Genomic DNA, 17,484 nt, shown 5'->3' on the forward strand with positions numbered 1-17,484 from the left:
TTGAATTGGATAATTTAAATGGGTGCAAATTATATTCCAATAAATTATTTGTAGAAACTAAAAAGAAAAAAAAGAAATTTGTGGTACTAAGGTTTTTTCTCCTTTCTTTATAATTAAAAATCAGCACCAGTATTGATTAGAAAAAAAATACAATGTTCATAGTTGCATTTTCTTACCTTTTATGACATTTACAAAGTCCTCTCTCACATATGTTTTAAATTCATTGTCACTCTCATAACATTTACAAAGAGATAGGCAAGTGTTATCATCACGTGGATTTTGGAAGCAAAGATGCTAATTGGCTGTCACACAGACAATAAATGGCAGAGCCAGGACCAAAACTCTTGCTAGTTACTCTCCACCCACAGCGCCTGGCTGGTATATTCCTCAGGCTTGTTTTTGTTGGTTGGTTGGTGTTCTGATTTTTGTTTTTTCCGCAGGTCTACCATAAGTAATTACTCTACTGATCTTCAGAAGTTTTAAAAGAGTACAAATGACTAAAAGAACCAAAACAGCCAAAAATTATTGTCAGCAAGAAAAATCAGAATCTCCAAGCACTGGATCTGCTTTCAAATAGCAGACCAGAATCACTGTTACCAAATGAGACATTTAGAACTTAAGAGGAAAGTGGAATATAGAGGAAGTAAATAGGAGAAGAGATACAAAGAAAAGGAAAACTGAAAAAAAAGTACAATATTAAGTAAGCAAGTACAACAAAAAGTGATTCCTAGGCTGGGACTTAAGGTTTTTAATATAGTGCACAACATTTAGAATGCTCAGTCAAATCCTAATTATCATTGGTCTCTGTCAAGGCTTAAAGTTTAAATGTGTCTGTCACATGCTTTCTTCTTAATTTGTATTTCCAGCATATACTTGAGCAAAAAATATCTTTCACAACATCTAAAATATAAAGATAATCTTGAATTTGGTGCGATTTTAGCTCAAAGGTAATAGCATTACAGAAAATATACTGAATCTTTCTCAGAAGCTAGGGTGTCCACTTTCAATTTTAATATTGAGGTAACCTTTGTTAAAAATCCATGCTCAGCTGGAGATATATGTATTTTATTCATGGCTTATTTATTTCAACTTTCGGGTAATCCACATTCTCTTTTTAAAAATATTAATTAGAAAAAGGGTATACAGAATAATTGAGTATGCAAAACACTAATTGAAATAAATTGGTATTTACTAATCCCTACTAAAATTATTAGTAAAAATACAATTAATAATACAAACAGTTAACTTTGAAAGTTAAAACAGTGGTTGATTGTCAAGAGGCTCAGAGATGATTGGCAAAAGGCTCAAGAACTCTTGGGGCATTGTAATCTATGTTTTAACAGCGGTGATGGTGGTTATACAAGTTCATTTATTTTTCAGAAGTGACCATGCTGTTCTTAGAATCTGTGGATTTCGCTCTTATGCAAATTATACCTAAAAATTACAGAAAACAATTTTTTAAATAATAAGTGATTAAAAAGATTACATGACTTGATTCTAATGAAAACCCTCTTTGCTTTCCGAACCTTTTTAACTCCTTTTTTTTTTTTTTTCTTTTTTGAGACAGAGTTTCACTTTGTCGCCCAGGCTAGAGTGCAGTGGCATGATTTTGGCTCACTGCAACCTCTGCCTCCTGGGTTCAAGTGATTCTCTTGCCTCTGCCTCCTGAGTAGCTGAGACTAGAGGTGCACTCCACCATGCCCGCTGTTTTTTTTTTATTTTAGTCGAGACAGGGTTTTACCAAGTTGTCCAGTCTGGTTTTGAACTCCTGAGCTCAGGCAATCCTCCCGCCTTGGCCTCGCAAAGTGTTAGGATTGCAGGTGTGAGCCACTGCACCGGGCCCCAACCTTTTTAACTCTTGTGCTTAGCAGTAGTGGGACCTGATCTCGCAGTGAGGGGCTGAAAAGAAAGCAGGGAGATGGGATGACCATATGCCATTCCACAGTCAGTTCCAGGGTGGTTGCAAAACTAAATTATGAACACAGGCGACCAGCTTGGATTTGAAAGGTAGGCTGAACACTAAAAATGTCTGTACAGTTCTCTAGAACAGTTGTATTAACCAGCCTTGGAAACGAGAAAGGGCTTCTATTTATGCCAAGATCTCAGCAAACAGATGAAACAGAAGCACCCAACTTAGGTGATCTCAAGGTTCTCTCAGGTATGTTAATGGACGTGGCTTAGTATAACATAGGAGGAAAGGCTGGGGCCGACCCTAAACATAAAAAGTGCTTAGTTCATCTAGACACACCCAAATTTCAATAATACATGATGAAATTAAGCTCTACACTGCCCTAAGTCATCAGCCAGATTTGACTCACTGGCTCACATTTTGTCTACTCTGGCATAAATAGTGGGTTCCAACTGATGGAAATGTCAGCCGGAGGGCAAAAATTGTTAGGGTCTCAATTCAGTGACCGTTCTCTCGGAAGGATTACATGAATTTAATCTCATCCTTGATAGCAGAGGAAAAGAGGATGAGAAAAGGGGTTGAGCTGGCATCTTGATCAAGACTGAGTAATGGACATGGGAATTTCAAAAGGAAACAGAAATCTGTGAAAAATTCTACAAATTATGACTTTGAATAAAGTATCTTATAATCCATTTTATTAAAATTTCTGGTGAAAAGTTTGACATGCATAGTTAACTCTGGGCTCCTGGTTGGATCAGGTGGTCTCTGAAGCAAGCAGCAGATTAAAAGAATACAGGAGCATTAGAGGCCAGGCATGGTGGCTCATGCCTGTAATCCCAGCAGTTTGGGAGGCCAAGACAAGCGGATCAAGAGGTCAGGAGATCGAGACCATCCTGGCTAACACGGTGAAACCTCGTCTCTACTAAAAATACAAAAAAGTTAGTCAGGCGTGGTGGCGGGCGCCTGTAGTCCCAAGCTACTCGGGAGGCTGAGGCAGGAGAATGGCGTGAACACAGGAGGCAGAGCTTGCAGTGAGCCGAGATCGCGCCACACTGCACTCCAGCCTGGATAGAATGAGACTACGTCTCAAAAAAAAAAAAAAAAAAAAAAAAAAAGATTCTCACCAGGGAAGCCCCTTCTGTATCTGTTTTATATATTGAACAATCAAAATCAATTCTAGTTGAAAAAATAATTATTGCTTAACAATAATTATTTGTCTCACGACAAAGCGAGACTCCATCTCAAAAAAAAAGAATACAGGAGCATTAACGACAGCCCCACATCAAATCAGGGGTGAGAATTGAGCAGTTGGAAGAACTGACAAACTAACTGAATCAGGGGGATTTACATAGTTGAATATTTTAGAGCTTCAAAAAATTTCAATGCTCAAGCTACACTTTAGATCGATTAAGTCAAAATCTCCAGGAACAATACCCCAGCATCAGTACTTTTGAAAGCTCCCAAAGACTTCCAATGCGCAGCCAAGGTTGATCAGAGTAGCCTAGAGAATAAGCAGTTGTGCTGATGGAAGAGGTAGAAGAGCAGTCAAAGTCATGGTTACTGAGGTGGTAGAACCTCAATACAAAAACTATAAGGTCAAGCCAGCAGAAATAATGCTGTCATTTTGTTTTGACTTCCAATTATTTATAAAGTATTTTAATAATCACTTTAGATACATTACTTCTAACGTCTATAACACCCATTCTCTTAACAGTCAACAAAAATCTGAATGGGAACTACATGTACAAGGTGTATATGAAATGTTTCATAAAATGGCTATTGTTATTAACCTTCAGTTTAACATGAGAAATTTGGAGTACTGAGAGGTTAAGTGACTTGCTGAAGTCACATGGATGATAGGAACCAAAGTCATCCTAACTCTAATACTCATACTCTGTCTACCATACAATGCTTCCCTGGATAGACATGAAATAGGTTCTGATAGGTGGGAATGAAAATCTGAGAACACGCTGTGAGTGTCATCAATAAAGAAGTATCCTGGAGATAGGTAGATAGGGATGTAGAAAAAACAGCAGAAATGAAATAGCATGGGGTTCAAAGCACAGAAATCTGCTATATAAGAGCAAAGGAACAATGGCTCAAAATAAAGATGGCAATGGAGGGATAGTGAGGAGGGGAGGGAGTGTATTAAGCTTGTTAAATGTTAAAATAAAGATACTTAAAATGAAAGCGTATAAAATGAAAGTCATTAAACTTATAAAGAATGAAATACCAAATAAAAAAAAGTTTTGGGGAGGCTTATATATATAGGTAGGTAGACTGACAAATCTAGATATATAAATAATGCCTATATATGTGATATATATATATCTATATATATATCTGATATATCAGGTATATATATATATATATATCTCAAAGCATTAGCACTAATTGTTTGTGGGAAGTGGAGCATTTTCACTTTGTTCATAGTAGACATTGTACAAAGAAATGTGTGCTGCCTATGTTCTTTTTAACCACTCTGGAAAGTTTATCAACTCCTTTCTTTGGTCCTGTGAAACTGGTTTGGAGATGGAGTCACAGGATCAGAGGCCTCCACAGGAGAAGGACATTTTTGTTATCAGGGGAAAGCCAGGTTTGACATGACTCATGGAGGTGAAAGGGATATTCCAGAAAAGCTGAAGATAATAAAGCATAACTCTGTTCCTTAGCAACTACACATTATATTTACTTTTGACACCTGCCTCTCTGACAGCAATGACACCCTTTTCTCAACTTAAAAAAATTTCAAAGATGAACAGGCTGCACTTAGTTCTTATAGCTCCATTTCCTCAGTTTACCGTTCATAGCACAGACTATCAGAATCATAGAGTCACAAATATAAGGGAGGTTAGATGCTGCATGTGGTTTGTTCTAAGTTATTTATTTTAAATCTGAAGAAAACAAGGCCCAGGGTGGTTGAAATATATCACTGAGCTTGTGCATCTACAGCACTTTATTAAAACTTATTACACTTGTTCTTATACATGATTTTTACTACACTTGAAGTTAGGGTTTTTTAGTGTCTTTGTTTCCTTAGCTTTTTTAGTGCTTGACACACTGAAAATGCTCAATAAATGTTCATCAAATTGAACTGAATTATTGAATAGAATCCAGTCATAATGTAACTCCTGGTCTTGTCATCTTTCCATTTTTCCAGATTTTTAAATTATGCTTCAAGGAATCTCATTGGCAATATAGGAAGGCCTATAATCCCAGTACTTTGGGAGGCCGAGGCGGGCGGATCACCAGAGGTCAGGAGTTTGAGACCAGCCTGACCAACATGGTGAAACTCTGTCTCTACTAAAAATACAAAAATTAGCCAGGCATGGTAGCAGGCACCTGTAATCCCAGCTACATGGGAGGCTGAGGCAGGAGAATTGCTTGAACACGGGAGGCGGAGGTTGCAGTGAGCCAAGATTGTGCCATTGCACTACAGCCTGGCAATAGAGTGAGACTGCGTCTCAAAAAAAACAAACAAACAAACAAACAAAAAAAAACAAGACAGAATCTCACCAGGGAAGCCCCTTCTTTATCTGTTTTACATATTGAATAATCAAAATCAATTCTAGTTGAAAAAATAATTATTGCTTAACAATTTTTGAAAACCACGGTACTATCCTTCTAATATGGTTGATTAGAAAGGGTCAGGGAAAGGGGTCAGTTCAAACACAAATGAAGTTAAATATGTCTGAATATGGAGGAAAAAGAAACTCCAAGCATTGTTTTCATCAGAACAGTTAAAGACTTGAAGGCTTCTCAAAAGAAGGCCCAGCTGAAACAATAGCTTATCAGAGCAACAACTGAGATTGCCAGTTTGGACAACACCCAAGTACTACTAAAGACTCCTCCATTCCCCAGGTTTATTTTCGGCATCATCCTCAAGCATAATGTGCTTTCCCAATGCACTATTGCAACACCACTACACATGAGGTAGAAATAGAAACCTTGCTAAACAGGTTCTGCATTTGGCAAAAGAGCCATGAATATGGGACATTTTACGTCTCCATGCCTGGGGAAAATTACTCGGTCTTTTTGGTTAACACCTTATAGAAATGTAATGCATGGAGTTCTCTACATGAGCACAAAGTAGACTAATTGATACGAAGAGCCTGTAAATATGTGTGCAGAGGCAGATTTTGAACATTTGGACTGAACTGTATTTGACACAGTACAATATCTGGAACTGGTTGGTCAAAACCTGCTTGTCTTGTTAAATTTCCTCTGTCCAAGGACATGGAATCTCTAATTTTACTTCAAATTTCCCTTTCCTTCTTTTCTCTAAAAACATTAAGTAAGAAAGAAGATAGTAAAGCCAGCATTTGAAGCCTAAGTATTGAAAGTCTTTGCCAATTTCTGAAATCAGATTTGACATCTTTCCCCCGCCTTGCAAATTTCTTGAAGAAATAAGAAGCTACATATAAGCATCATCATGTTTATTAAATTACAATGAGGACTCTCACTCAATCTTGACCAGAGCAGACTCTTAACTTGGAAGTAGAGTCCCTCTAAAGGTAACTCTTGTGGTCACTCAATATTGTATTGGCATTTGCATATTAAATAGATATTTCAGTAGCATTTATTCAAATTGAAATGGATACTCTCAATTGAATTGCTAAAATATTGGAGGTGTCCACACTTGATGAACTAGTCAGCTTTTTGCCATGTATTTTCCATAAATGCAATATAATCTTTTAAAGCACAATATTAATTTTTCTCAAGCCTTTTCCTCATCTTACCATTCAATGATCTGATATACTTTCTTTAATTCAGTTGAATATTTTCTAATTAAAAATGTAACATCAACAAAAATAACAGGAATAAGCACCTTGTCTTATTTACTTCTGAAATCTAGGGATAGAGGAGTGCATGCCATATAGTTGGCCTTTAATTAATATATGTTGAAATAATTAATTTAAAGTATAAAGAAGAAAATAAAAGTCACTAACAATCCCACCATGAATAAACAGCTACTATTAAAATTTGGGTATTTCTACCCAAAGTATTTTCCTTGAGCAGTATATTCAGAACTGACACCTTGCTGATACTCAGAAGTATGGCCATACTAATTGTTAATTTACAAAGGAAAAAACAAAAACTGAAACTACAACTAAACTCCTTAAAGACTTCCATCTCCTTACTGGCTAGCCTATCCTTCCCAGGAAACCTTCACCAGGACCAGATACCTGTATAGTCAGTCCCTGGAACAACTTGTGACTCTAGAAAACTGCTCCAGAACTAAGGTCTTCGTTTATTCAAACTGGCCGGTACTAGAGCCCTAATATTTGCCTTTTCAACCTGTATATATTTCTCTGGAACTGGATATAGTACCTCAGTTAGACTGTACTTGTCACCGTAAGTAAACACCGATCACTATAAAATAAATTACTGACTTCACATTTAAAATAAATGCAATGAAAATTATCTTTTTGATTAAGTAATAATGTTCCTCAGAACATACAGGAACAGCAGTGTGGTACTGAACACAGCCCATGGATTAGAGTAGGGATGTTCTGGGTTTGAAAGGTGCATAGATTTCTAATGTCTGACCTTGGACAAATTACTAAACGATGATAAAATTCTGCTGTTACTACTTAAAATGAGAATAATAAAACTGTATTCATAAGAGTGTTGTACAAATTGAGAGACAATTTGTACGTAGTCTATGCTTAATCCACTGGAAGGCCATAATAAATTGTAATAACCAATTTTCTTAACACTCTAGTTGTTACACATACCAAGAACTTTGTCTTGGTTTCCCCTGCATGAAGATAATTTTCTACCAGGAAAAACGGAGATATTGTCAATTATTTATATTTCAATTGTTTCACTTTTATAAAAATTCAGTCACAACCAGTCAGTTTCCACATGATACTTTCCATCTTTTGTTCATGACCTAGGAAATGGCATATTGTTTCTTTTCTCCTTTTTTTTTTTTTTTTGAGACGGAGTCTTGCTGTGTCACCCAAGGTGGAGTGCAATGGTGCGATCTTGGCTCACTGCAACTTCCGCCTCCTGGGTTCAAGTGATTCTCCTGCCTCAGCCTCCCATGTAGCTGGGACTACAGGCATGTGCCACCACGCCCAGCTAATTTTTGTATTCTTAGTTTCACCATGTTGACCAGGGTGGTCTCGAACTCCTGACCTCAGGTGATCCGCCTGCCTTGGCCTCCCAAAGTGCTAAGATTACAGGCGTGAACCACGTGTCTGGCCTTCTCCTTTTGTATTTAAGACCGCTGCCTCTAGAGTCAATAATTTAATCCCAAACTTATGTATGTTCATCATTATAGTGAGCATACAAAAAAAAAAAAAAGGAATTGCACTATATTTCCAAAGAAGAGAACTGGCATTTACTGAGGGCTTACAATGTCCTTGAGTTTGTGCTAGATATTTTTACATTAAGTCACATCATCTTCACAACAACTCAGGTTAAGTAAACATTATTCATCTCACTCATTATATAAACAAACCGAGACCCTTAGAGGTTAAGTTATGTGAGGAAGTTACTTGGCTGGAATGCTGAATTTCTTCCATGGTTTATTTCAAACATAATTTGGAATAGAACTTTCTTGGCTATATAATCTGTAACTTCTTTCTAGGAAGAAATTAGCATCACAGATAAAATGTTTAAGCAAGTTTCTGATACAGCTAAATGAGACAAGGAACTTCTGGGAGGTGAGCTGCTCATCCTTCCAGTGGCCTGTCAATCAGCAGTTCAAAGGCCTGTGACTTGACATGCTTTCCTTTCTGAGTCTAATAATATTTACTAACCAATTTTTCTTTAATAAATGTTTCTACCAAGATCTAAATCTTTGCATTGGTCTGTTAGAGGACTTTTGCTTTATGGCAAAACTCATAAGATTATGATCCACGCTCATAGCTTAATTGTCTGAAAATATTTCTTTTATGAGAACACTATATCTCAATTTGTAGATATAGTGTAGTTAAATATGAAGTTAAATATGTCTGAATATAGAGGAAAGCACTGTTTTCATCAGAAGAGTTAAAGACTTGGAGCCTTCTCAAAAGAAGGCCCAGATGAAACAACAGTTATCAGAGCCTTCTTTTGGCTCTCTATTCAGGAGAGGTATGTTAATTTACGTATGTTCTATGGTGCCCAACACAGGTAATGGAAGGGAAATAAGATCTGAATACATAGAGCCAGAAACTATGGGAAATTTTAAAAATTTCAACTAATCTATGAAAGACACTAGAGATTTTGCCAAATTCACAACAATCTTAAAACTGTACATAATATTGCCAATGATGAATTATGAAGCTGAAAGAAATCTTGAAACTATCAATAATAAAAACAGAATTAACCATGCTAGAGAAAGAGGAAAGACTGAATTACTTTTGTATTCTCTTTATGAAATATTTTTTAAACATCATATAAAGAGATAATTTAAAATCTCTAAATTTGCAGACAAATATAGCCCAAAAAGCATTACAGAGATGTGTTTAGCAGTTAGTTGATTAAAACATTTTTAATTTTCTGGATTTTACTTTTTGTGTATTTTTTTTGGAGTTTTAAAAAATTTATAAATTTGTGATTTTTTCCATTCTCATTACTTTTGCACCTCATTTTGTATTGGTATTTTTGTAATCTTTTTCTTGAAAGAGGCTTCCAAAATTGTACATCTCTTCTCATGAATGGCTATAATGCATTAAAACTTATGTGCCAGTCATGTTGTTACATGTTCTACACATGTTTACCCATTACATCCTCATACCAACTTCATGTGTAAGAAACTGTTCTATTGCTCTTTTACTGGTAGTAATACTGTTCAAAAGTGAACTTGACTCTGCCCCAGGTTTCTCTGACTCCTCAGACAGTGTTACTAAAGTACTTATATTTAAAAGAGGGGATTCATAACAACTTTAACTGGATTTTTTTCAGAAAAAAAAAAGATCCCAGTGACTTAATACTTTCTTTTGCTTTTTAAACAAACAAAAAGTGAGGCAGATAATTAGAAAATCCTAGCATATCTAATTTGTTGCTTTCTCCTAATTCAGCACAAAAATTCAGTTCCTTTTCTGTAGCTAAAGAGCTTGTATGAACTGTCAGCTTAGCGAACCATATGTTTTCAATGTTCCCTGCAAATTGTTTAAGGCATGTATAGTCCTTTCAATGGATGAGTAAGTCTTTTGTCATTGTTATTTGCTGCCTGTGAACTTGATTTCAAAATCTTCTTCAGGTCATGAATAAATTTCCTTTTCCTTCTGTCCCTGCTTTTGAGCCAAGGAACAAATCAAGATTCTTCCTCAGAGTGTACACACCTGCCCAGGCATCTCACTCTCTCCTCACTCTATCCGCTCCAAGTTATGGCTCCTTGGTGAGAACACTCTGCTGCTGAGGTTATCATTTAGCTACAATAACTTTTTCTAACTAGACAGAAACAAATTAGATATGCCGGGATTTTCTAATTACCTGCCTTAAGTGCTTTTTTAGAAAGCACTAATAAATCATGTGGATCTTTTCCTAGCAGTGGTAAGATAAGTTATAGTATTATCAAACTGCCAGTTTTGCTACTTCATTATATTTATGCCTGGTTGTAGCCTCACTTAATAAGTTAAGTCCATATAAAAACAGTTGATAGTTAATAAATTGGGCAAGAGTTGCTTAAACAGATTAGACTATATAACAAAATTAGGGTTTTAAAAGAATGAAGATGCTGTAACAGTACACTTCATCTCACAGGAATTAATCAGTTATGGTATCTCCACAAAACAGAATATCACATATTGTTAAAGAGAGCCATCTCATTTCCCTGCAAGGCTGCCATTTGTAGGTTGAAGAGTCACTTGAGTGCTGGAAAGAAAAGGCTCTTCTTCAGAATTCTTCTAATAGCAGGAATCTACAGGGAGACTGTAACTCTCCATTTTAGCAATAGGCCTCTATCCCCATATTCTACACACAGCTTTCTGCCTGTGAACATGCACAATTGGTCCATCAGGACTAATATAATTGTACTTTTTAACCCCGTTCCCCTCAGTTACTTCAAGGAGCCCACAATTTCCAGATCATCCCTCACTCCCCAAGAACTGATCCTCATGCCACCAGGACAGGGATTGCCTTTGTGACGATCACCCGCTCCTTCCCAACTTTTGAAACAAATTCACTATTCCCTTTTTACGCAAAGTCAAGGCAAAGCTTTTTTTATCCCTTCACCTTCTTACTCTAAGTGAAACCTGGGACTCCCCTAAAACCCCACTTTCCATGTAGCACACTCAAGTGATAGCTCTTTGTCTCCTATGTTAATATGTACTGATGAGATACTGAATTTCTTGCTCCTCATTGCTGCTTTAGGACCATTTTTCCTCCCTCCTAAACAATTTACAGATTTGAATCTCCTATTATCAATTCATGCTTCCTACTGCCACTCCTTGTGGTAGTCATCTTCTGTCTCCTGGAGACACTTACCCAACATCTATGAAGATTTTAAACTCATGTCTTAACATAACTCTTATCAACATACTCCCAAAATTACTCTTGGAAGTTACAATATACACAGATAATATTCCTAGTACTCTGGCTTCTCAGTTCTTTGATCTCTATCTTCAAAACTGTTTTATCCTACTTGGTCTCACTCATGTACTCCCACAACATACTTTTGATCAATAATAGCAGGCCTTCCATGATATTCAATAATTACATCCACAGTTCCATTTCACACCCTATAAACTGCAATTCCAACATTCTCTTGAGCCAGATTATCAATTCATTGATCCTACATATTTTTACTATCCTTTCCTCCCTTTGTGCCTTCACTTTTGTCTTTATGTATCCTAATGGGCAATCATTATACTCACTTGGGTGCAAATGCCCTCAACTCTCTAGCTCTTGTTTCAATTTGTCATAAGCCCATGGTTTAAATACGACCCTAGTTAAACCCATCACTCTATCTACTATCTATTTGTACTCATGCACATTAACATAGCTGGAGAAAAGCACAGCTATTCTGAGTAAATTGTTTTATTTTATATTAATGATTACTAACTTTGAGTAGATCTTTGAGGCTGCCATGCTGTAATACTTTCTCTCTCTCTCTTTTTTTTTTTTTTTTTTTTTTTTGTATTTTTAGTACAGACAGGGTTTCCCCACGTTGGCCTGGCTGGTCTTTAACCTCAGGTGATCCGCCCGCCTCAGCCTCCCAAGGTGCTGGGATTACAGGCATAAGCCACCATGCCCAGCCACTTTCTCTCTCTTTCTAAAAAAATATCTGATACCTATACTCCCATTACTCTCAGTTGACAATTTTTCTGTCTACATGACTACCACCAGAACCATATCTACCCACTTATTTATCCTTGTGTCCATATCCTCTACATTCTTACAGGTTAGAAGATTTCTGCATCTCTAGTTAAGGCCAACTCTTCCTGTGAAATAGCTCCTATCACTAACCACCTACCAAAGAAAACTGCTCACAATCATATAAATGTGGCCAAGGAATGTCCTTAAGTGAAAAAAAAAGGTCAAGTTTCAGATCTGAATGGGCCAACATTGAGAAGAATATTCTAAAAAGAAGAAAAAGTAAACTTACAGCTGTCTCATGAACAGTATATTCACTTTTTGTTATTATTGTTGACATATATATTAATATTTATTCAATCATTTATAAATCACTCATTTATTCTTTCACTTATAAATGTATCCAGCATTTACTCTGTGTAAGGCATTAGTCTAACCCTGTGGATAAAGCAATGCAGAAAACAGACAAAAATGTAAGCTGTCATGAGCTGACTTTTCTAGTATGGGACTAGATGAGAAATACATACATAAATAAGATATACAGTATGTTAGATGGCAATAAGTGCTATGAAGAAAATGCAGCAGGGAGGAGTGAGAATAGGTCAGGAAAGAAGGGTTTCAGTTTTACAAAGTGTGATCAGAGAAAGCCTCTCTGGCAGGGAAAAATTCAGGTAAAAATAAAGAAGAATTTACTCATTCATTTTCCATGAATTAATATTCATTGAGTAACTACTATGTGCTGAGAGATGCAAATTCAAAATAATTTAATATGTGTTTGTACACTTAGTTGGATTCCTCTCAACATTTATTCATGCTGATACTGAAGCCTCGATTTTTATCTCCAAAAAAATTATTATATTTATAATTAAGTCTCATTGAGTTTGACTACTAAGTGTCCAATAACACACAATTACTTTATCTATTTTAACTTGACTCCCCACACACAACTAAGAAGTAGTGTCGCTTTCTTTATTGTACAAATGAGGAAATATTCTTGGAAATGTGATGGCAATTATCCAAGGTTATGAAACCATTAAGTGGCAAAACCAGGATTCAAAACAAAGAAACTGTGACTTGGTAACCTGAACTTGTTCTACTCAGCACACTGCTTCCTTGGTGATTATAAATCTGGAGAATCTAGCCAGAGACGGAGCCCCAGAGTGCTCACACTGAATAAAGATTTCATGGGGCCACCTGAGCGACAAAGTCATTCTGCTAACATGTGGGGAGTATGATCATGTCAGCAAAAGTATCACTCTGAAGAAAGTATTGTTTATTTTTTAAATGTTTCCATCATCTTGTAACAATGCTATCCTCCACCTTTTTTGTTTTTGTTTGGATAGAACTGGAAGGGAAGATAAAAAGATATAGTGGACACTATGTGAGACCCTAAATAATACAGAAAAATACCCAAGAAAATATTTTAAACCTATGAATAGCTTCAAGTACTACTAGACATCACATAGAAATTATTGAAAATGTCTGATTTACTACTCTGAATTTAATAGCTACACAACGTCAGTGGCTTTGAAAATGATTGTGTAATCACTAAAATAATTTTGTGAAATTATTTATCTCCTTGTACAAAATTTCTTTCCATTATATATTTAAATAGTTGTAAAGGTTATGATTTCCAGTGCTTTATAAAAATGGACATTTTAAAATAAATTTATACTAGTATTTTATACCTAATTGTGTCTCTTTAAAAATATACCTTTAAAAAGCACTTATCTGTTGCAAAATTTAAATTGTTCATTTTATCTTTAAATCTATTTCCATTCAATTTCTACTTCAAAATATTTCTAATATATATTTATGTTTGAAAGTGTTGATTATCTTGTCATAGTACTCTAAAATAATTTAAAAAATGAGATAGAAATTCTTTAAATTTTTAAAATTTCTTGTGACCATTAGGCTCTTACCTTAAAAAACAATTAGAATCGAGTAATCATCAGAAGTAATAAAACAATATAATCAATTTTAAATTTTAATGAATATTAAATGCAAAATCTAAGACTTATAAACATATTCTTAAGGGTATCAATAGGGTTTGTGTTTTTCAATTCATATTTTATATTGTTACAATATGGTATTTTCAATTATATATTTTATATTTCAAAATATTTACTAAGAAAACATGTTCACATAAATATATAGATAGAAACGCAACAGGTTTTGCTGTAGTCATATCATTCAATTATTTTAACTATGGTTGAATTAAATGCCCAAAATCACATAAAGATCTATCCTTTAAAGTTATTTTTCATTGATTGACCAGGTTTACAACTTTCTGTAGCTCACCATTTATGTATGTGTGCATGCAAGTATGTACTTACATATACGTATATGCAATATCATAACCTCTGCTTAACCAAGGGCATTGTCCTAGAATTTCCTTAACCCCAAAATGGAATATTTGACCTTTCCAAAAAGTTATAGTTAAGTAAAGAAGATCTTATTACAGCACCATATTACTTACCAGAGAAAGATAAACTTGAATAATAACCATTAGCATTTATGAGAATAATCCCTCTATTTCTATTCTAATAGAATATTGAAATAAATTAAATGTTATCCCCAAATACATTTCCCAGCCATTAAATTCTATTTTATTTATAAAGAATATCATTAAAATACTTTCAAACAATAGATTCATAATATAATTTATTTTACTATTATTCAAATATTTCTTTTTTGCTTAAAGTGCCTATGTCCCTATGGGGAAACAAACATGAATTCTACTTGTAGCCTGTATCAGACTAAATATGCTATCAGTGAATCTGATCAATGCAAATTCCCTACATGTGACATCAGCATCAAGATTTGATGCTTTAGGGTTTGTACAAAAAGTTACTCTTTTGAATTCAAAACAATGTTTTCAATTAGTTTGAAGTGTGGTCCCAAGCTATGTCTGCTTCTGTATTCAGATTCATTAGTGATATTCATGTGTCTTCATGTTCTGGAAACTCCACTTGTGAGTGGTTCTATCATTTCAGACTAGGAAGAGGTTCTTCTTCCTCCCAGTATGTATTGTGAAACTTAATTAATGAGTGTAAAGCAATTGGTGAGTGCCAGATGAAAGGCACCATAGTGGGTAAGCACCAAAAAAAAATTATACAAGCACTGCACAATGTGTCATCTCAGCTGGGTTTGCTGATGAAATTGCAGGTAATTATCCCTTATTGTGGAGTTCCTCTGGAGAAAGGAGGTCTAAAGTGGGATTGGTCTTACCTAGAACCTAGGACTGTATCTCAGTGAAACTTGTTTGTTTGGCTAGAAATTACTTTTTAACTCCAACTCCAGTGAGTAAACAAAGGTTTCTGATAACAACTAAGTGAGTTAAGTAACAATTGAGGCATTAAATTTATGTACAGTTTACATTTTATAACTTTATTTCCAGATGTGCTCAAGACAGTGAGGGTAGGTAAGGTTTATCTCTAGGGTGAGGTTCTAATCGATTGATTATGATTGTAAGGAGGGCAATGATGAACAGGATTCTGGGCCCACAGAAAGAGTCTTCAGGAAAAAGCAAAACGAGAAATTAGCCGGACTTTTATGGCAGTGAAAACGGACAGCTATAGCAAAAGTGCATTGCAATGTTTATGCCTGGTATAAGCCATAATTACTATGGTTAAGGCAGAAGGGGATAATGATATTCCCACACATATTGCAGAAAAGGCCTAGGGAAAAGGTGCACCCAGTCCTGCCCAATCATGTTCAGTTCTCTAACTACAAACATAAAATATATTTAGTTGGATTTTTACCTAAAAAGTGGCTAATCTGAAAATAAGCCATTGAATTCTATTAAGCCACTGTTCAGTAACTAGCTGTTTTATTAAATTTAACCTGCTTTTCTTTGTACCACAGTAGAGACAGCTTAAATATCTTTTAAGACAGTATTTTTTAGGGGTTGGTTTAATTTCTAATCAAACCCTGAAGGGGCCTTTGGGCTTCAGAAAATTTAAAACTATAGAATTACCTTGTTCTTTCCTCGGGCCAATTAACTGGGCAGATTCTTTGCATTCCATTTGAAGCTTACTAGCTCCTGCATTTTAGCTAAAGTTTTGTTTCTCGCTCAGCAGTTGAAAACCTATCTCCTTGTGCAACAGAAACCAAGTATGAACCTCAGGCATATTGAGCTGAACGGGCCTTGGCGCCATCCCTAAATGCTGATGTGCGGAAGATCCCGGTTTCACTCTTCTCCCTTTCATAAGCTCTGAAAGGAAGTGTAGGAAGTATACCAAGTTGTTATTCAACTCTAGTATTTAATCAAGCATTACCTGGGCACTTCTGAAATTCTCCAGCTTCTAAAGTGAGAGTAAAAGCAGAGAGAACACAGGGTGGAAACTACTTAATCGAGAAGGCTCCTAGGATAAGTGAGGATCACATGGCCATTCTCAGGCCCCAGTTCCTCTCTAAACTCCTGAAAGTCAGCAAGAAACTGAATCTCAGTCATGATGATTATTTTTCATGTAACACCTCACAGCGTTCTCAGGGATCCCAGTATATACTAATTCACTTTGTGTTAAGCAGAACTTTCTTAAAAAAAACAATTTCAGTGGACCTCAGAATAGATGCCTCACTACTGACCGCACTACATTTTCTCTACTTAGGCTTTAAGTACACAAATAGGGCAATCTACTAGAGTACAGAAAAATTGTTTATGATTTCAGAGAATGTGGGGCTGGCATAGAGCAACAAGTGCAGGGCATGACTTGTTTGGATTCCTCACCTGCAAGGAGCGGAGGGCCCAGCACATGTCAGAAATTCCTGCTATACCAGATGACTTTGCCAAAATCTTTGTCCTTTTTTTCACTTAGGGGGCAAAAAATTGATGCCCCGTGTTTTGATACCGCTGACAAGAGTAATACCTTGTCCAAAAGCTAAAACGACCAACCTATGAAAACTGGAGGGTTGGGCTTTTGTTGTTGTTGTTAAAGGCCTGAATGAGGTGATATCTTAATGCTTACAGCTGAGAAGCAGGTCAGTCAGGTTCCTGGGCGCTCTGTTACACAAGCAAGATACAGCCAGCCCCACCTAATTTTGTTTCCCTGGCACCCTCCTGCTCAGTGCGACGTTGTCACATTTAACCCATCTGTTTTCTCTAATGCACGACAGACTCCTTTCAGACAGGACAACTGGATATTTCAGTTCCTGATTCTAAATACCTCCTAAGCCTGAAGGTAAGTGTGTGCTGGGTCACTTAGGTCTCTCTCTTTCTCTCTCTCACTCTCTTCTCTCTCTCTTCCTTGATTATTTACCAAAGAGAATCACAGTGGTCTCAACTTTTGACAGAACAGCCTAGCGAGTAGCTACGGCAATCC

General features: G+C 36.0%; 2 protein-coding genes across 3 annotated transcripts in view; one reads left to right on the forward strand and one right to left on the reverse strand.

The window, feature by feature from the left end:
* The window catches only part of ANO3 (anoctamin 3), a 321,270-nt gene that overhangs the window by 74,965 nt on the left and 228,821 nt on the right, over positions 1-17,484 (reverse strand). The gene's annotated exons all lie outside the window — the stretch shown is intronic.
* Positions 1-17,484, forward strand: part of MUC15 (mucin 15, cell surface associated) — a 30,535-nt gene that overhangs the window by 286 nt on the left and 12,765 nt on the right. Inside the window, exon 2 of one of the 2 annotated variants that reach the window (XM_032166386.2) lies at positions 17,279-17,343. The exons of the other annotated variant lie outside the window; for it this stretch is intronic. The gene's annotated coding sequence lies outside the window, so the exon portion shown is untranslated. The remainder of the gene's footprint in view (positions 1-17,278; positions 17,344-17,484) is intronic. 2 annotated transcript variants of the gene reach the window in all.

This window comes from Hylobates moloch, unplaced genomic scaffold (assembly GCF_009828535.3).
Source record: "Hylobates moloch isolate HMO894 unplaced genomic scaffold, HMol_V3 SCAFFOLD_11, whole genome shotgun sequence".
Classification (NCBI taxonomy): domain Eukaryota; kingdom Metazoa; phylum Chordata; class Mammalia; order Primates; family Hylobatidae; genus Hylobates; species Hylobates moloch.